The sequence below is a fragment of the Tupaia chinensis genome, unplaced genomic scaffold (assembly GCF_000334495.1).
Source record: "Tupaia chinensis unplaced genomic scaffold, TupChi_1.0 Scaffold142763_1, whole genome shotgun sequence".
Classification (NCBI taxonomy): Eukaryota; Metazoa; Chordata; class Mammalia; order Scandentia; family Tupaiidae; genus Tupaia; species Tupaia belangeri.
The window spans coordinates 132,922-153,719 of record NW_006202609.1 but is presented as its reverse complement, the minus strand read 5'-3'; the positions used below and the strand labels follow the sequence as shown (position 1 = coordinate 153,719).

Here is a 20,798-nt window from a genome sequence, read left to right as displayed (position 1 = left end):
GAAGCTGGACATCAGGGAACTGAGCTTATTGTCTCTCTCCAGGGCACGGGAAATGGACGACTACATATGCTTCTTTCAGTAGCTACCTGAAACACTCAGGTAACTCCTACCAATGTTTCACCAAAGGGAGGCCTGCTATCCCCAGAATCCCCATTCTGGCTAGTGCACCCCCAAAGCTGGTGGCTATTTACCCCCCACAGATACTTTCTGGCAGCAGTCCTGCCCACCCCAAGCTCACTGGGTGCTGTGACGAATGATGATGTTTGTGCAGCTCTTTGTTCCCAGATGAGGTAGATATCCCGGGGCAGTTAGGCTGGGAGTTGTGACTCTTTATCACTAACCCCTTTAGCTGTATAGTGCATATGGTGGGTGTCATGACTAGTGGAGAGAAAAAGTGACAATCTCAGTAAAGTTCCTCAGACTATGGTATCTACTACACGTGTCTGAGACCTTTTCTTCTCCTTGTCTTTCCCCACTCCTATTCCAAAAATCCCTCTCACCACTCCCGCTAAACTATGCCCCCTCCCTCAAAGAAAGAGTGCTGGTGACTCTCTCTACTGGCCAGGCTAACTCCACAAACAGTGGATAAGAGAAAGAGTTTCAAAGAATTGAAAAAAGATGATAGCTCCAGTTCATTCCTCCACCATGACCTGAGGTTTTCTACCTAAAGAATTGCACAAGGCAAGCCTACTCCACCATAGCAGGGATTGATTTTCTTTTGTAAATCATAAAATTTAGTCCAGTGAACACTAGCAGACTATCCAGGGACCAATTTCAGTCAGCTGTCATGTTTTGTTTGATCACTGTGCTTTTGTTTTTCTCTTTTAAATTAGATATTTTAGATATTTGGAAAATATTGCATAGTGAATATCCATATTTCTGGCTCCTCTTGAAAACAAAAACTCATGAGGATTAGGGCCCACATTCCAATAAGGATAGAAGCAGCTTGGTCTGAGGTAGGGTTCAGCACGTTTTAGACTCAGAATGCCCTCTCCAGTTGGCCACAGTCCATGCTGGACTGTTTCACTCTAATAAAATTCATGGTTGTCCCCTGAAGGCATTTGTGCTTTGGGGCTAGACTCAGGGAAGACTGCCCCCTTTAACTTGCTTTGGCCCAATTTGCCTTGTAATTTTATTTTTTCTTCATCCAACTTACTTGGATGAGCTCTCTCTCCCAGGCACTTCTTCCAGGCACAGGTACTGATGATATAGTAATTAACACCAGGAGCACAAACAAAACAAAATAAAAATGAATTTAAAATAAATAAATAAATAACTTACCCTTGAACTTTCTTTTTCTTTTGTGGGACACAGACAATAGTCAAGACAAATATGTAAATACTAAGTCTTTTCATAATGACAAGCACTAAGAAGGAAGAAAATAAAGCAAGAAATGGGGAAATCAAATTCCTGGGAGGCGGCTGAAATTAGAAAGATAGGGTGGCCAGGGAAGTTCTCCTGAGAACTTGACTTTTGAGTAAAGACCTGAAGGCAATGAGAGAAACAGCCCTGTTGCTGGCTGCTAAAGGAACATCCCTGGTACAAGGACAGAAAGTGCTGAGGCCCCAAAGGAGGAGTAGTCTGGGTAAGTTTGAGAAGCAGGGAAGATGCCAGCATGTTTGGACCTGATTGAACAAGGTAGACAACAGTAGGAAGTTATTTCAGAGAGATAATGGAGACAGAGAGAAGTACATAGGTTAGAGTCCTGTAGGGTCAACAATGGAATTTGGCTTGTAACTGAATATGATGGGAGCCATTTTTGCACTTATAGCAGACTATCAACATGATTCATTTTATATTTTAACAGGATCCTTTGGCAGCTCTGAGTAATTATATATTTTTTTAATTACCTTTAAGTTCCTTTACATAGAAAATGAGAAAGGTTAAGTACCCCTCCCTGCAGTGAGGTATGGTTTTACTGCCAATCCTACTTTTCTCTTTCTCTGTCTTGTTAGTTTGGGGGTCAAGAATGTACACATTCTCAGCATGTTTTCTACTCTTCATTGTTTTTTTTTTTTTTTTCAGAATTCAAACCCTGGTTGACCCTGTGGTTTCAAACTCCTCTAACCATTGTGCTATGCCCCCGGCATTGGGAAATAGTCTTTAAGAGGTGCCAAAATGGAAAAAGAGTTATCAAATATAACAATGAACAATCAGAATATCCCAGAAATACATTTATACATAGGATAGTTGAATCATAACAGAGGTCACATTTCAGAGGAATAATGGGAATAATGTTTCATTCAATAAATGCTACTGGATTAACTGCTTATTGATATATTCAAAATAATCTTAAACATTTCATTAGACCTTACATACAAAATAAATTTCAAGAATGAAATGCTTAATAACTACTCTTTTAAAGCAGCATTTGTAAAAATTTTATAGTAAAAAGGGAGAGAATATAGTTTTTATTCTATTAATGGGGAAGATTTTATTTATACTCAGAAAATGCACAAGTACTGAAGAATAAAATATTCTATATAAAAATATACAATCCCCTAATTGCAAGAATTGCCCTATACAAAGTGAGAGAAAAATAAATCTGTTTCACAAAATTAGATATTTACAATGATTAAAGAAAATAATAATATATTCTCTTTTCTTTCTTTTTTTTTTTTTTGAGATTTTTGCCATAGGGCATGTGCATTTATCAGAGATAAACAAAGATAGACAGTGAGAGGGAAAGTGAGAAATCACCTCCCCAGGAGGATGGCCATGCTACAATCCCTTCTCCATTTCTTTCCAAGATTTTGGGCATGCACACATATGCATCCACAGGGTTTTCAAGCCACCAGGTCCATAATATGAACTGCAGTCAGCCATTTGAAAGTTCAGCACCTTAACCACCAAGGCCACCTGCTGTCCCCAATAATAATGTTATAAGCAGAAAAAAAAATAGCCTATAGAAACTGTGCAAAAAGTATGAAAAAGCCATTCACAAAATAAGAGATCTCATGGTCAATAAAAATGTTGTCACCTTACTCTGTCTTTTCTGTAACATATACCAACTTTTAACATTTACTAGTTAAGGTATTGTTTTCCCCTTTCCAAAATGTAAGCCCTGTGTGGACATGTTTACTAGTTTCTGAATTCTTTGATGTATCTGAAATACTCGGAACAGTATGTAGCAGGGGGACCAGCAGTTAGCATAATGGCTATGTCGCTAGACTCCCATGTAGACGACTGCGGTTCGAGTCCTGGACCCGGCGACTTAAACTCATGCCGGGTGCATGTGTGTGCGTGTCCAAGATCCCAAGAGGAGGATGGAGGAGAAGGGATTGCAGTGTGGCTATCGCCCTTGGGGCAGTTATTTCTCACTTTCTGTCTCTCTGTCTCTGTCTTTCTGGTGAGTGCACGTGCCCTATAGCAAAACAAACAAACAAACAAACAAAAAAACCTCTCCAAAAAAAGAAAAGAAAAGAAAAGAAAAGTAAACCTTCACCATTATGACCCTATAGCAAAAATCTCTCAAAAACAAAAACAAAAAAAAAAGAAAGAAAGAAAGAAAAAGAAAAGTATCTGGCAGGCCAGTAAGTGGCATGGTGGCTGGAGTGCTGGATTAGAGCATGGCTGACCGAGGGTAAACTCCTGCACCCCATGGCCATGCCCTCTCACTTTCCCTCTCTCTCTCTTTCACCCTCTGGTGAGTGTCTAAATAAAATTTTAAAATAATAGTAATGATAAATAAATAATACTTTTTAAAAAATTAAGACGAATACTTGGCACTTATGGAATGCTCTATAAATATTTCTTGGCTTCATGAATCTCACCCTTCAGTTGAACATGCAAGCCTTATACATTCTGGGAGATAACAGTAAATAACTCAGGGGCTTTTGTTTGGTTGGTTGTTCTTTGTAGTGGATATTGGCTGCTTAAAGGAGCTTTGGCTTTTAGGGGGATATTTCTAAAGCAAACACAATTCTATATATACTATAAATGAGTATTTTTAATAGTATTTGGACTCTTACTATCCAAGATGGGGAATATAATGCTGAAAAAGTTTCCAACTGAAGAGTGAGAAACTGACCTGAAGAAATGTAGATAAATACTTGTGAGCAATCCATCCCATCACTCTGGAAAATTCCCTTAGTTCTTATGTTAAAATTACATGAGAAAAACAGAAATATTACTTTTCTATCTTAGGTTATGCTGAATGTCTCAAATAAGTTTTCTGCTGTGTGTGCTAAGTTAGAGCGTACCAAACTTATAGCCCTAGCTGAAAGTCATTGTAACTGTCACTACTAAGTTCGACATTCTATAAGGGTAAAATGATGGTGTCAACAATGAAAGCTTTGCCACCTGATACAAAGAGAATCAGCACAAATTTCGAAGTTTGATCTGATGAGATCCCCCAGCCACTATACTATAGAGACTCAAAAGCAAATGCCTTTCTAATGGCACAGAGCACTGTGCTCTTTACATTTCATTTTAGTAATGATTCCTTCCCTTATTCCTCCTTTCCCTTTAACTTAATCACAATTTCTGTAAGGAGAATGATTAGAAATGGGATTGAGGGCTTTCTGTTTCCTTGGAGATCAAATGCCTTTTGTACCCATCTGAGTAGGCTGGAGAAAATCTGGTGAGAAAAATAATCAGCTGTTGTCTCTGTTAGATAAGATGGCCAAGTCACTTTTTTATCAGACTTGTGGGGAGAAAAGGCATGCAGAATCAAATAACTGGTTTGGTTTAGAATAGAAAAAAAGAAGTCAGTCTCATGAGTGTAAGTTTTTAGTTCAGTTCTGCACATCCTTGATGCTATCTCAACATCTCAATATATACTAGGGACTGATGCTTGTATTTTCATGTCCTGTAAGTGCCAGATGAAATTCAACCATATGTAGAAAAGTGCTAGTGGGATACATGCATGACTCTCCCACTAGCCTCCCTGTTTCTTCCTGGATGGTCCAATACAAACATATACTTTCAGGATGGAAAAATAAAAGTTCTGATTAAATACTTCAGGGAAGCACTAATAGTAAGAGATGCAAGATTTCTATAGAACAGTCTTGTATGCCCAGTGAAAAATCTAATGGAATCTCAAAGCTTATAGTGGATTATTGTAAAATAAATGTAGGTGTTTGGCCTATGGTCCCAGCTGTTGCAAACATTATGACTCTGGTGTGACTGAGGTAGGAAATCACCTTGGGATCTCCACTCTCTCCCCACCACTTCCAGGTGCCCAGAGCAACCTCCTCCTCCCCCAATCCCCCATTTCTTTCTCTCTCCCCTGCCATCATTCCCTGTTCTATCTGAGTCCATTACACAAACTGATGGCACACTGTTTGGCACATACACTTTTTCCCTCATACTACTGGCATCTGAATATTAAGATCTGTTTGCATTCATGTGAAAAAACCTCTATTTGTAGTGCTCTCCCAGTTTATCTAAACTCCACTCCCATTTACCAAAATTGAATTGGTCAGAACTTAATACAAATATTCCTGTACTCGGATTTTGAAAACTTTCACTATATATATGACATTTTGATGGTTGACAATCACAAGCCTCAGTCTCAGTAGCCCTCATGTGTTATTATCCTTAGTAAGTGTTACTGAAAATCTCAGACAAAATTCTAAAGCCTATTTGCCAGTAATATTTCTATGGGATTTGTAGGCAAATTTACTTTACTCATTCCTCAGGCAGTAGAAGAAAAATTATCTCTTCAGTAACCCCAGCAACAAAAAGGAGGCCCAGTACCTAACTGGATCATTTGGAAATTTTGAACACTTTGTTATAGCTTGGGTATTCTACTTGGTCCTTTATACTAGCTAGTACACAAATCGGTGTCTTTCGAGTGAGAAATTAAACAAAATTTTGTTATGGATGCTCTCCAGGAGGTTGTGTAATGTCTTTTACCTTTAGAGCCCTACAAGTGTAATGATCTACTAGCTATAGTGAGTTTTCAAAAAATGTAAAATTGGAACCAGCAGTTAGCGTAATGGCTATGTCACTGGATTCCCACGTAGTCGACCACGGTTCAAGTCCCAGACCTGGTGACTTAAACTCACGCTGGGCGCGTGTGCATGCGTGCCCAAGATCCTGAGAGGAGAATGGAGGAGAAGGGATTGTGGCGTGGCCATTCCCTCTGAGGGGTGATTTCTCGCTTTCTATCTCTCTGTGTCTGTCTGTCTGGCGAGCGCACACACCCTATAGCAAAAAAACAAAAACAAAAACAAAAACAAACAAACAAAAAGAAAACTTCTCCAAAAAAGTTAATGTAAAATTAATATTATGGAAAACTATACATGGAGTTCAAAGTTTTTCACCAAAGTAAACTCATTTTTAAATTCAATTTTTTTTCCACAAACCCTTTTTTTAAAGTTTATTTATTCCATAAGTGAGAGAAAGAGAGAGAGAGAGGTAACATTTCCAACAAAGTCTTGACACCATGATCCAACCCCAGTCTCAGTCAGCCTTGGATCATGGACACACACATGCCCAGTGTACCCAGGGAGGTCTTGGGATGTGAACTCAGGACCTTTTCACATAGGCCAGACTCTCAGAGCAATTTACTTTAGTTCTGTGTCACCATCCAGTCCCCATTTTTTAAAAAGACTTTGTAAAGTACTCTCATACAAGTCTCTTTAACCAATGATTTTCCATATTTTTAATTTTAGAAAGTAAAGCATTATTACCTTTTTTCCAGAATATAATTTCATCATCAAATTACATACAATATTTTTATCTGGAAAATAGACCTTAATTTGAATCAATAATTTATTTTTGTTGTATTTTTTAAAATTACCATCTTTTCCCTGAAGATGTACTATCTTGCACCAACTCTCAAAGCAAAGATATGATTAGTGGTATATGTAAAATATTAAAATATTATTTCAAGGTTCATTCAAGAACAATTAAATGTATATCAGAAAAATTATTATTCTTTCTTTTCTATCTTCTAAGTTTATTCATTTCTTTCAATCATGAGAAAGGTACCGAGAAAGAAACAGAGACAGTAGCCCAGCCATGTCCTCATACTCCAATATATTCCACCGTTAGCCAGCCCTGGATCATCACATGTGCCTGACATAGTCAGGGAGATCTCCAGATGTAAACCTTCAACTTTCCAATGCAGGTCAGCCTTGCAAAGCTTTGTATTTTACCATTGTTCCACCCTCTGACCCATTCTTTCCTATTAATGCTCAATCAAGTTGGTGATGATTGGAGGTATAATTTAACTACTACCACTGACTGTTTATACATGTATTTTCACATTTAGGAATAACTCTCTGGCAATATAATATATCCTATATGGCATGAGTTTTTCATGGAGGCCTCTCAAGAAGATATTGATTTTTACCAAAAAATAAAGGTTTTATATCTATACCATAGGGTCATAAAAATGAACAAAAAAGGCAAAAATAGTATTTGTGATGAGGTGATTTTAAAAAATATTTTCCAATTTACAATTCTATATCCCATAATATTGGGTTGTCCAGAAAGTCATGACACATTATTTTTCTTTTTTTTTGATTTTTGATTTTTATTTTTATTATCATCATAATCTTTGTAGAACATTGGATTACATATAACTTTACAATGTATTACATTGCTTTTTTTATTTTTTTTATTATCATCATCATAATCTTCTTTATATTACATTGGATTACATATAACTTTACAGTGTATTACATTGTTTTTTCAAAAGGGAATGCCATGCATGTCCCTCAGTACAGAGACATTAATCTTCCCACTTCAACATTCAATATCTTTTCTATGTTTTCCCCAATCATTATTTTTATTATTCTAATTATTTTTTATAACAGTCAATGACTATTTCTCATTTTGCTTGTAAAAAGACTTTACCCATCATGAAATACTTCTCAGACCAATCCAGTTGAGAATACTATACATGTTGTCATAAACAAGAAATAAGCCATATCTGTTTCTCACTAACATCCTGCCTCTCTATTGTTCTCTTGCTGTCTTTCTCTATCCTCTTCTCTTCACTACCGTCCCCCATTCCACACTGTCCTATTCTCGTTAAGTACCTTCACTGTTTCTATGTCCTTCAATTTTTCGCTCTCTACAATAGAGTTCGGATAGTCGGTATATATTAAGTGGATACATACAATATCATTCTTTCATAGCCTGGCTTACTTTACACAGCAATAGATCCTCCATATCTGACCACTTTCTATCAAATTCCAGGGTCTTGTTATTTTTTATGGCTGAGTGGTATTCCATAGAGTATAGACACCACACTTTTCCAATCCATTCATCAGTTTGTGGACATTTAGGTTGGTTCCATGTCTTGGCAATTGTGAATAATGCTGCAATAAACATGGATGTGCAAGCACTTTTCTGACTGAGCGTTCTCCTGTCTTTTGGGTAAATACCCAGAAGTGGGATTGCTGGATCAAATGGTAGTTCTATTTGTAGATCTTTGAGGAACCTCCATATTGTTCTCCACAGTGGTTGAACTAGTTTACATTCCCACCAACAGTGTAGGAGGGTTCCCTTTTCACCACATCCCCGCCAACACTTATCACTTTTTATATTCTTAATCTTTGCCATTCTGACAGGGGTTAGGTGGTATCTCATTGTGGTTTTTATCTGCATCTCCCTTATGATGAGGGATGTTGAGCATTTCCTCATATGCTTTTTGGCTGTTCGTATGTCTTCCTTAGAGAGACTTTTGTTCAGCTCACTTTCCCATCTTTTAATCGGGTTAATCATTTTTTTTCGCATAAGGCACTTGAGTTCCCTATGTATTCTCGTTATCAGTCCCTTGTCTGAGGCATATTTAACAAAAATATTTTCCCATTCTGAGGGTTGTCGGTTCACACTTGTTACTGTGTCCTTTGCTGTGCAGAAACTTCTTAGTCTAATATAGTCCCACTTGTCTATTTTAGGGATTATTGCCTGTGCTTTGGGAGTCTTATTTAAGAAGTCTTTGCCTACTCCAATGTCTCCCAGAGTTTCCCCAGCATTTTCCACAAGTAGTTTTATTGTCTGAGGTCTTAGGTTCAGATCTTTGATCCATTTTGAGTTGACTGTTGTTAATGGTGAAAGATGGGGGTTCAGTTTCATCTTTCTGCAGGTGGATACCCAGTTTTTCCAGCACCATTTACTAAAGAGGTTTTCCTTTTCCCAATGGATTGACTGATATCCTTTGTCAAAGATCAGTTGGCTATAAGCTTTGGGAGTTATTTCTGGGGTCTCTATTCTCTTCCATTGGTCCACATGTCTGTTTTTATGCCAATACCATGCTGTTTTGATGACCACAGCTTTATAGTATATCTTGGGATCAGGGAGTGATATGCCTCCTACTCCATTCTTCTTACGCAGGATTGCTTTTGCAATACGAGGTCTTTTATGGTTCCAGACAAATTCTATAATTGTCTTTTCTAGATCTCTGAAGAATATCTCTGGTATTTTGATTGGAATTGCATTAAACATGTAGATTAATTTGGGTAGAATTGCCATTTTGATTATGTTAATTCTACCAATCCAGGAGCATGGGATGTCCTTCCACTTTTTTATGTCACTTTCAATGTCTTTTTTAAGATTCTCGTAGTTTTCTTTATAAAGGTCTTTGACTTTCTTAGTTAGGTTTATCCCTAGATATCTTATACATCTTGTGGCTACGGTGAAAGGGATTCCTTTCTTCAGCTCTGCTTCATTCAACTTGTTGTTCATAAATAGAAATGCTATAGATTTTTGGATATTGATTTTGTATCCTGCCACCTTACTGTATTCACTTATTACTTCAAGCAGTTTTTTCATGGATACCTTTGGGTCTTCTAAGTATACCATCATGTCATCTGCAAATAAAGATATTTTCAACTCTTCTTTGCCTATTCGAATGCCTTTAATACTGTTCTCTTCTCTGATTGCAATAGCTAAGACTTCCAGTACTATATTAAAGAGCAGTGGAGAAAGTGGGCAGCCTTGCCTAGTACCTGTTTTCAGAGGAAAAGCTTTCAGCTTTTCCCCATTCAGTATAATATTAGCTGTAGGTTTTTCATAGATTGCTTTTATTGTGTTCAGAAATGACCCTTCTATACCAATCTTACTGAGAGTCTTAATCATAAAAGGATGTTGTATTTTATCAAACGCTTTCTCCGCATCAATTGAGATGATCATATGGTTTTTATCTTTCTTTCTGTTAATGTGGTGTATTACATTTATGGTCTTGCGTATATTGAACCACCCTTGCATCCCTGGTATAAAGCCTACCTGGTCGTGATGAATGATCTTTGTTATATGTTGTTGGATACGATTTGCGAGTATCTTGTTGAGAATTTTCGCATCTATATTCATCAATGATATTGGTCTGTAGTTTTCCTTTTTTGTCATATCCTTATCTGTTTTGGGGATGAGGATGATGGAGGCTTCATAAAATGAATTTGGAAGGTTTCCTTCCTTTTGAATCTTTAGAAATAATTTTAGTAAGATAGGGGTTAATTCTTCCTTGAAAGTTTTGTAGAATTCACAAGTGAAGCCATCTGGGCCTGGGCTTTTCTTTGTTGGGAGATTATTAATTACTGATTCAATCTCCTGGCTTGTTATAGGTCTATTCAGATTCTCTATGTCTTCCTGATCCAATCTTGGTAGTTTATATGCATCCAGGAATTTGTCCATCTCCTCCAGGTTATCTTGTTTGTTGGCGTAAAGTCGCTCATAGTATCCTCTAATGATATTATGTATTTCTGCTATGTCCGTGGTAATATTGCCTGTTTCATCACATATTTGATTAATCTGGTTTCTTTCTTTCTTCTTCTTGATCAGTCTAGCCAATGGAGTATCAATCTTGTTGATCTTTTCAAAGAACCAGCTTTTGCTTTCATTTATTTTCTGTATGGTTCGTTTATTTTCTATTTCATTTATTTCTGCTCGAACCTTTATTATTTCTTTTCGCCTGGCATTTTGGGGGTTCGTTTGTTGTTGTTTTTCCAGTTCTCTGAGGCATGATGATAAGTTATCTACTTGCCATCTTTCCATCCTTTTCTTATGTGCACTAATTGCTATGAATTTCCCTCTTATGACTGCTTTTGCTGTGTCCCATAGGTTCTGGACACTTGTGTCCTCATTATCATTTGTTTCCATAAATTTGTTTATTTCAGCCTTAATTTCTTCAGTAGTGAAGAAGTCATTCAGAAGTAGGTTGTTCAGTTTCCATGTGTTCGTGTGTTTTCGGGGTTGTTTCTTGAAATTAATCTTGAGTTTAATTCCATCATGGTCAGAGAAGATGCTGGGTACAGTTTCTATGCCTTTGAATCTGTAAAGGCTTGATTTGTGTCCTAATATATGATCTATCTTTGAAAAGGTTCCATGTCGGGGTGAGAAAAATGTATATGTTGTGGATGTAGGGTGGAAAGTTCTATAGATATCTGTCAAGCCCATTCCATTTATAGTATCATTTAAGTCCTGTATCTCTCTATTTATTTTCTGTCTAGAAGATCTGTCTATAGGAGATAACGGGGTGTTGAGATCTCCAACAATTATAGTATTTTTCCCTATGTCTCCTTTTAGCTCCAGCAGTCTTTCCTTCACATATTTAGGCGCACCTGAGTTGGGTGCGTAGATATTTATAAGGGTTATATCTTCTTGCTGGATTACCCCATCTACTATTATATAATGCCCTTCTTTGTCTCTTCTTACAGTCTTTGTTTTAAAATCTATTTTGTCTGAGATCAATATCGCTACTCCAGCCTTTTTCTGATTTCCATTTGCATGGAATATCTTTTTCCAGCCCTTGACTTTTAGTCTATGTATATCTTTATCCATAAAGTGAGTTTCTTGTAGGCAACAGATAGAGGGTTTCTGTTTTCTTATCCATTCAGCTAGTCTATGTCTCTTAACTGGGGAATTTAATCCATTGACATTCAATGTAATTATCGATATTTCCATACCTGATCCTATCATTAAGTGAGCCATTTTCTTAGTTGTTTTTTGTTCTCGTATAACTGTCTCTGATTTTTTAGTTTTCCTGGTATAGTACTCCCTTCAAAACCTCTTGAAGAGCTGGTCTGGTGTTGGTAAATTCCTTCAAATTTTGTTTATTTGAGAATGTTTTTATCTTTTTTTCCCATATAAAAGATAATTTTGCCGGGTATAGTATTCTTGGTTGAAATTGTTTTTCACTCAACACTTTGACTATGCTTCCCCATTCTTTCCTTTCCTGCATTGTTTCTGCTGAGAGATCCGATGTTAGCCTGATGGGGTGACCTTTGTAAGTAACCTGGCGTTTCCCTCTTGCCAACTTTAGTATCTTGTCTTTATCTGTTGTTTTTGCCAGTCTGGCTATGATGTGCCTTGGAGATGATCTTCTTGGGTTGATTCTACTTGGGGTCCTCTGTATTTCTTGGGTCTGGATATTTGAATGCCTTTCTAGATTTGGAAAGTTTTCTTCCAGGATCTCATGGAATAAATTTTCCAGGCCCTTATTATTTTCTTCCTCCTCCGGAATACCAATTATCCGAATGTTGGGGCGCTTGATGGTGTCCAGTATTCCTCGTATATTATCCTCATTTTTCATGGTTGTTTTCTCAATCTTCTTGATACTTTTATCTAGGTCAGATGTTTTGTCTTCTACGTTAGAGATTCGGTTGTACAGGCTTAGAAAATTGATGATTTCTCTTATGGTTGGCCTACCTGTTGCTCACAATTACCATTAACTGTTGTCACTAGTCCTGGATGGCCCAAAGTCCTCCCTCTTTCTAAGGAGTGGTGAGCCTCCAACTGACCTAATAAGCAACACCTCAAGAGCAAAGAAAAACAAAGCAAAAAAAGTAAATTGCATGGCGCTTTGCCTGCCATGCGCTATTCAAATCACCAAAATTCAGAGAGTCCAAAGGTTAGTGGGAAAGGGCCAGAGGATAAGTGACAGGACCAGGTTGGTTGGGCCTGCAGCCTCAGTCCGCCTGGTGTCTGAAATTCTCGTGGCACACTTTTGCAGTGAAAGCTGAGGTGGGGTTGGTGTTCACCTTAAAGTCCCAGACAACCTACCTGGGGTCCAAGGAGGAGGAATGGTCAGAATGTGTGAAGGTTCAGAGGGGTCTGGCCTGCAGCCTTAATGCTCCTGGTGTCTGGAACTACTGGCCGGCTCAATCTGATTTGCGGGTGGGGTGGGGTAGGGAGTTCGCCTTAAAGTCCCAGACAACCAGCCTGGTGTCCAAGGAGGAGGAATCAAATATAGTACTTGTGATGAGGTGATTTTTAAAATATTTTCCAATTTACAGTTCTATTATCTCATACTATTGTTGAGGAAGTCATGACACATGTTTTGCATAGAAAAACATAAAGAATGCCATGACCTTCCCGACAACCTAATATTGTATTATATCATTGTTACTACTCAACATATTGAGTAACTTTTGTATTTGTACTTTTAAGTATTATCTATCACTCATTTTCTACAGTGAAATGTAATGAATTTAATCTGCCTTAATAGTTCCATTTTGAAGTAAATTTATCAAGACAAGTAGTAATTCCTATCAGTTTTAGAATTTGTCTTCCAATTTTCTTACATATTATTTTTCAGTATGAAGGAATCTTTTAGTTTAAATATTGGCATCATCAAGTTGTGGGCAGAAGTCTGACTCTTTTTCTCTATTTTTCCTAAGTCCTATCCAGAGGGTCTAGTGGGAGTCATGCCCACAAACATTAACAGATCATTTTTTCCATTAACAGGATTCTTCCTACATCCTGTCCCTGGCATAGTATCTTTTAGATGTATATTTCAACCAATTACAGTATATTCTTTTGCTTATTTCTTTCCAAGACTCAGAACTTCCCTTTTCTTGAGATGTAGATTAAGCATTTCTTTTACCAATCTCTTCCCAGGATGCAGATCTTCCCTTCCAATCACCAACCTAAAAATTGTGAAATCTACCTATAACCTGGTACAAGCTCCCACTTCCATATATTTCACCTTTTGGGGCAAGACCAATGGAAATCTCTTCACAATTCTATCTGTCACTCTCAAAATCAGATAAAAGGAAGCCCTGTACCTGATCACCCCGAGAAAGTCATGTATGCCTCCTCTGCAGGCCTAGGTCGCTCATATTCTGCTTAGAAATAAACCACATTAATAATTAACTATTAATTTTTTAGAGTTATTTTCCATTGACAAAGTCAACACACAAAGCAGCAATTCATTATTATTAATTCTACCAGTTTTTCTACTTAAATGAAAATTATATCATAAAAAATGTCAATATATTGTCTGTGTAAGAATGTCCCCAATGGTTTTCTAACATGAGTCTCCAGCAAAGAAAATCATTCTCCTAACTGCCTGTAGCCACTTGCCCAGTCAAGAAAACTGAGGCAGGACTGTCTATCAGCCACAGCCCCAGTCCTAGTTCCCAGCTTCAGAGTCTCCCCTCTTGTCCACCAGAAAGTTAGGTTTTTTTTTTCTTTTTTTCTATTCTTTCTTTGTCTAATTCTTTACTCTCCCATCCCCCATGGGGCAGTTCTTAGCTCTCAAGCAGAGCCCACCTCTGTCTGCTGACCCATACACACTCAGGGAAACTGAGGCAGGACTGTCCATCAGCTCCAGCCCCAGTGCCAACTCCCAAACTCAGAGTACCCCCTTATGTCCACCAGAAAGATAAGACTTCTTTCCCTTCTTTTTAAAATTTATTTATTTTACATTTACTCATCATCACAGCATACAAAATGTGATTTTCCGTACAGAATATACTGTATAGTGGCTTAATCATAAATGTTATCATTGGAATAATTTTCTATTTCTTGTTTCACACACACACACATATGTAAGTATTTTTCCCCTATTTCTCACCCTCTGCCACTTCTCACCCACCTCCCACACTATCTCTGGTTCTAGAGTTGCTTTCCATTCCTTTTCCCCTGATATTTCATTGAATCACAAAATATCTTAATTAATCTAACTACTACTTTCAATAGCAAGTTCAGCTGATATATACATATCTGTTAACACATGCCTGGTTTAGGCATGAAACTGATTAGAATGAATGTAGTCTAAAGTAATACCTAGCTGATACACTATAGATTACTGTGATCAATAAACGAGTGTCTTTTAATATATTTTTTAATGTCAAGAAAAGCAGTCTTAGTTTAATAAATTAAAAAAAAAAATACTAAGAGACCTTTGCTTAAAACTTAAAAGCAGGAAATCCATCTCCAGGCCCCTGGTTAGCAAAGAGACTTTGAGGCATGGCCACCACTGGCCCCAGCACAAGCTCCACCTCTCCCAAATCCTGAGTCCTCTCTTCTCAGAAAGACTAGCCTCCACTCTCCAGCAGAGCCCAACTTCCATCTCCAGGACCCTGTTTAGCAAAGGACTTTGAGGCAGGGCCACCATTGGCCCCAGCCACAGGTCCAGCTCTTCCAAACCCAGAGCCCTCCCCCCTCAGAAAGGTAGGCAGTTTTTTATGCTCTTCTTCTTTAGTTTGTTAATTTCCTACTCCACCTTGCCCCACAGATTGGCCTCCACACTCCAGAAGAGTGCTAGTTTCATCTGTAGCCCTGTGGCCTGCAAAGGACTTTGAGACAGGGCCACCAATGGCTCCAGCTTTAGCTCCAGCCCTACCAACCACAGAACACTTTCCTCTCAGTAAGGTAGGCAGGATTTTGCACTTCTTCTTTTATGTTTTTGCTAATTTCATTCTCCTCCTTGCCACACAGACCAGCCTCTGCTCTCCAGCAGAGCCCCAGTTCCATCTACAGGCCCCTGGCAACCAAGAGACTTTGAAGCAGGGCTACCACTGGCACTAGTCCCAGCTCCAGCTCACACAAACCCAGAGCCCATTCCTCTCAGAAAGGAAGGCAGTCTGTTTTTGCTCTTCTTTCTTTTGTTAATTTTCTACTCTTCCTTGCTCCACAGACTGGCCTCCAATCTCCAGCAGAGCCCCAGTTCCATCTCTTGATCTGTGGCCACAAGGGACTTTGAGGCAGGACCACCACTGGCCTCAATCTCTCCCAACCCAAAGCACACCCTTCTCAGAAAGATAGGCATTTTTTTCTCTTCTTCTTTCTTTTGTTAATTTCCTGATGCTTCTTGCCCTACAAACTAGCCTATCCTCTCCAGCAGAGCCCCAGTTCCATCTCTAGACTAGTGGCCAGCAAGGAACTTTGAGGTAGGGACACTACTGGCCTCAGCCCCAGTTCTAGCTCTCCCAACACAAGAGTTCTCCCCTCTCAGAAATGTAGGCAGTTTTTTGGTTCTTCCTCTTTCTTTAGTTAATTTCCTCCTCCTCCTCATTCTAAGACTGGCCTCCACTCTCCAGCAGAGGCCTAGTATCACCTCCAGCCACATTGCCAACAAGGTACTTTGAGTCAGGGCCATTACTGGCCCCAGATCCAGCTCACCCAAATCCAGAGCACTCCCCTCTCAGAACAGGCAGGTTTTTATTGCTCTTCTTTATTTTGCTAATTTTCTACTCCTCCTTGCCCCACAGACTGACCTCTGCTCTCCAGCAGAGGCTCAGCTCCATCTCCAGCCCCATGGACTGCAAGGGACTTTGAGGCAGGGCAACCACTCCAACCACCGGCCCCAGCCCCATCTCCAGTTCCCAACCACGGAGTGAACCCTCTCAGAAAGGCAGATGTTTTTGTTATTTTTTTCTTTATTTTGTTAATTTCCTACTCCTCCTTGTCACACAGACTGGCTTCTGCTCTCCAGCAGAACCAAGGAACTTTAAGGCAGTGTCACCACTAGCCCCAGCCCACCTCCAGCTCTCCCAACCCCAGAGTGCTTCTCTCTCAGAAAGGTAGGCAGGTTTTTTTGCTCTTCTTCTTTGTTTCGTTAATTTCCTACTCCTCCTTGCCCTACAGGCTGGCGTCCATCTCCAGCAGAGCCACAGCTCCATCTGCAAGACCCTGGCTATCAAGAGACTTTGAGACAGGGCCACCACTGGCCCCATCCCCAGCTTCAGCTCTCCCAACAGAGAGCTTCCCTTTGGAAAAGGAAGGCAGTGGTTTTTGGAATTCTTTATTCTTTTGTTAATTTCCTACTCCTCCTTGCCCCACAGACTGCCCTTCGCTCTCCAGCAGAGCCCCAGATCCATCTCCAGCCCAGTGGCCAGCAAAGGACTTTGAGGCAGAGCCACTAGTGGCCCCAGCTTCACCTCCAGCAAGGGACTTTGAGGCAGGGCCAACACTGGCCCCCAACTCCAGCTCCAGCTCCAGCTCTCCCAAACCCAGAGCTCCCCCTCTGAAAAAGGTTGGCAGATATTTTTTTCCTCTTCTTCTTTCTTTTATTAATTTCCTATTCCTCCTTGCCCCACAGAGTGGCCTCCTCTCTCCAGCAAAGCATAAGTTCCATCTCCAGCCTCGTGGCCAACAAGCAACTTTGAGGCAGGACCACCACTGGTCCCAGCCCTAGCTCCAGCTCTCCCAAATCCAGATGCCTGTTGTCTTAGAAAGGGAGCCAGTTTTGTGTTTTTGCTCTTCTTTCTTTTGTTAATATCCTACTCCTCCTTGACCCACAGACTGGCCTCCACTCTCTAGCAGAGTCACAGTTCCATCTACAGGTGTCTGGCTAGCAAAGGACTTTGAGGCAGGGCCACCAGTGGCCCCAGCCCCAATTCTAGCTCCCCCAATCCCAGAGTGCTTCCCTCTCAAAAAGGTAGGCAGGTTTTTTGCAATTCTTCTTTCTTATGTTAATTTCCTACTCTTCCTTGTCATGCAGACTGGTCTCCACTCTCCAGCAGAACCCCAGTTCCATCTCTAGTCCCATGGCCAGTATTGGATTTTGAGGCAGAGCCACTACTGGCCCCAGCTCCAGCTCTCCCAACCCCAGAGCAATCTCTTCTCAGAAAGGTAAGAAGATATTTTTGCTCTTTTTTTCTTTTGTTAATTTCCTACTCCTGCTTGCCCCATAACTGGCTTCTGCTCTCCAACAGATTCCCAGTTCCATCTACAAGCTCCTGGCTAGCAAGGGAATATGAGGCAGGGCCCCTACTGGCCCTAGCCCCAGCTCCAGCTCTCCCAACAAGGGAAAGCTATCCTCTCAGAAAGGTTGGCAGGTTTTTATTATTTTGCTCTTTCTTTTGTTAATTTCCTACTCCTCCTTGCCTCCACTCTCCAGCAGAGCCACAGTTCCATCTACAGGCCTCTGGATGGCAAGCGACTTTGAGGCAGGTTCACCACTGGCTCCAGCCCCAGCTCCAGCTTTCCCAGCACCAGAATAATTCCCTTCCAGAAAGGTAGGCTTTTTTTTTTTTACAATTCTTCATTCTTTTGTTAATTTTCTGCCCCTCCTGGCCCCAGAGATTGGCCTCCACTCTCCAGCAGAGCCCCAGATCCATCTCCAGCCTGGTGAAAGCAAGGGACTTTGAGGCAGGGCCACCACTGTCCCAAGCCACAGCTCCAGCTCTCCCAACCTCAGAATGCTCCACTCTCAGAAAGGTAGGAAGTTTTTTTTTTTTTCTATTCTTTCTTTTGTTAATTTCCTACTCTTCCTTGCCCCATAGACTGGCCTCTGCTCTCCAGCAGAGACCCATTTTCATCTCCAGCCCCATGGCCAGTAAGGAACTTTGAGATACAGCCACAACTGGCCCCAACTTCACCTCCAGCTTTCTCAACCCCAGAACACTCCTTTCTCAGAGAGGTAGTCAGTTTTTAGGCTTTTCTATTTTCTTAATTTTCTACTCCTCCTCATCCCACAGACTGGCTTCTGCTCTCCAACAGAACCCCAGTTCCATCTACAGGACCCTAGCTAGCAAGGGACTATGAGGCAGAGCCACCACTGGCCCTAGCCCCAGCTCCAGCTCTCCCAAAACCTGAGGCTTCCCCTCTCAGAAAGGTAGGCAAGTTTTTTGCTTTGTTTTGTTTTGGGGGGTTATTCTTGGCTCTTCTTCTTGCCTTTCGTTAATTTTCTACCCCTCTTTGCCCCCACAGACTGGCCTCTGCTCTCTAGCAGAGCCCCAGTTCCATATCTAATCCCATGGTCAGAAAGGGACTTTGAGGAAGGGTCACCACTGGCCCCTGCCCCAACTCAAGCTCTCCCAAGCCCAGAGCACCTTCTGCTCAGAAAGATAGGCAGGATTTTTTGGCTCTTCTTTTTTTGTTTTTACCAATTTCCTACTCTTACTTGCCCCATAGACTGGCCTCCTCTCTCCAACAGAGTCCTAGTTCCCTCTACAAGTCCCTGGATAGCAAGGGACTTTGTGGCAAGGTAACCACTGGCCCCAGCCTAAGTTCCAACTCTTCCAAACCCAGAGCTTTCCCCTCACAAAAATATAGGCAGATTTTTTTGCTCTTCTTCTTTCTTTTGTTAATTTACTACTCTTCTTTGCCCCAAGTCTGGCCTCTGCTCTCCAACACAGTCTCAGTTCCATCTACAGGCTCCTGGATAGCATGGGATTTGAGGCAGGGCAACAAATGACCCCCATCCCAGATCCAGCTCTACCATTCTCAGAGCCCTACCCTCTCAGAAAGGTAGATTTTTTTTTTTTGCTCTTCTTCTTTTGTTAATTTGATACTCCTCCTTGCTCAACATACTCACGTCCGCTCTTCAGCAGAGCCCCAATTTCTTCTCCAACCCCTTGGCCAGCAAGGGACTTTGAGGCAAAGTCAGCATGAGCTCCAGCCTTAGCTTCGGCTCTCTCCCATCTCAGAAAGGGTGGCAATTTGGTATTTTTGCTCTTCTTCTTTGTATTGTTAATTTCATAGTCCTTCTTGCCCCCACAGACTGGCCTCCCCTCTCTAGCAGAGCCACAGTTTCATCAACAGGCCTCTGACTAGCAAGGGACCTTGAGGCAGGATCACCAGTGGCCCCAGTCCCAGCTCCAGCTCACCCAACACAAGAACACTTCCATCTCAGAAAGGCAGGCAGATTTTATGCAATTATTCTTTCTTTTTTTTTTTTATTAATTTCCTACTCCTCCTTGTCCCACAGACTGGCCTCCACTCTATAGCAGAGCATAAGTTCCATCTCCAGCTCCATTACCAGCAAGGAACTTTGAGGCAGGGTCAAAACTGGCCTCAGCCCTAGCTTCAGCTCTCTCAACCCCAAAGTACTCCCCTCTCAGAAAGGAAGGCAGATGCTTTTTGCTCTTCTCTTTTCCTAGTGTAAATTTCTAACTCTTTCTTGACCCACAGACTGGTCTCCACTCTCCAGGAGAGCCTCAGTCCATCTCCAGTCTGATGACCAACAATGGACTTTGAGACAAGGCCACCAATGTCCCATGCCCAGCTCCAGCTCGCCCAAGCCCAGATCACTTCCCTCTCAGAAAGGTAGACAAGTAACATAACACAAATACATGAAGGAAAGACTTAGATCTAAAAGAAGAGATAGAATACAACACACTAATTTGTGGAGACCTGAACACCCCACTCTCTCCTCTGGACAGGTTATCTACAAAAAATAGATAAAAAGAATGTATGAATAATAATAAAAATACAACTTTAAAAAAGATTAAAATAATAAAGGATCTATATGATACCATAAATAGAATGGACTTAACAGACATTTAAAGAACTTTCCACCCAAAAGCAACTTTTTCTCACCCCAACATGGAATCTTTTCAAAGATTGACCACATCATAGGGCACAAAGCAAGCCTCGACAGATTCAGAGGCATAGAAACTATATCCAGCATCTTCTCTAACCATGATGAAATTAAACTTAATTTTAATTTCAAGAGAAATCCTCAAAAATATTCACATACATGGGAACTAAATGACCTACTACTGAATGACTTCAAAAACAACTGAAGGAATAAAGACAGAAATCAAAACATTCATGGAAACCAATGAAAGTGAGGACATGAGTTTCCAGATCATCTAGGCAAAAAATAGGTAAAGAGATAAAGGATCTAAATGATACCATAAATCAATTGGACTTAACAGACATTTATAGAA

At 40.3% G+C, this 20,798-nt stretch overlaps 1 protein-coding gene across 1 annotated transcript in view; it reads left to right on the top strand.

Moving 5' to 3' along the window:
• The window catches only part of LOC102492113 (spindlin-2B), a 20,056-nt gene extending 3,039 nt beyond the window's left edge, over positions 1–17,017 (top strand). Inside the window, exons 4-5 of the transcript XR_001369426.2 lie at positions 15,416–15,552; positions 16,768–17,017. The gene's annotated coding sequence lies outside the window, so the exon portion shown is untranslated. The remainder of the gene's footprint in view (positions 1–15,415; positions 15,553–16,767) is intronic.
• Positions 17,018–20,798: the final 3,781 nt, after the last annotated feature.